General features: G+C 46.1%; 1 protein-coding gene across 1 annotated transcript in view; it reads left to right on the top strand.

The window, feature by feature from the left end:
- Window positions 1-419, top strand: part of LOC104169140 (uridine phosphorylase 2-like) — a 7,015-nt gene that overhangs the window by 1,337 nt on the left and 5,259 nt on the right. The gene's annotated exons all lie outside the window — the stretch shown is intronic.

Here is a 419-nt window from a genome sequence, read left to right as displayed (position 1 = left end):
GGCCAGCCGCATCAGCAGTGCTGCCCTTGCAGCTGCACGGCGGTCCCCCTCCTGTGTTCAGGGAGTATTTTTTCCTTTAATATGTAAAATTTGTCCTTTTTCCTCCCTGACTTTACGGCCTCTGTGTCATCAGCAGTGCTCACTAATTGGAGTCAGCACTGTTGATAGAATAAATTAAATGATGAACTACTCTAACATCTGGTTTTGCTTTGCTGTCGGTAGGAATACTAACAGCTTAAATTTGCTGAATTATTTTAGATTTTCTTGGCCTGGGACTGATACCCAAGTATGTGCAGCTGTACAGCTGTCTGGACCTAGCGTAGTCACAAGCCTAAAGGAGTGACACCTTGGTTTTAGTGTTAACTCCTGGGTTTGAGACCCTCAGTTGTTCTGATGTCCCCTGACTGCCTGCGTGGAAG

Source organism: Cariama cristata, unplaced genomic scaffold (assembly GCF_000690535.1).
Source record: "Cariama cristata isolate BGI_N322 unplaced genomic scaffold, ASM69053v1 scaffold26691, whole genome shotgun sequence".
In the NCBI taxonomy this organism is placed as follows: Eukaryota; Metazoa; Chordata; class Aves; order Cariamiformes; family Cariamidae; genus Cariama; species Cariama cristata.
This window is presented reverse-complemented; position numbering and strand designations above follow the sequence as displayed.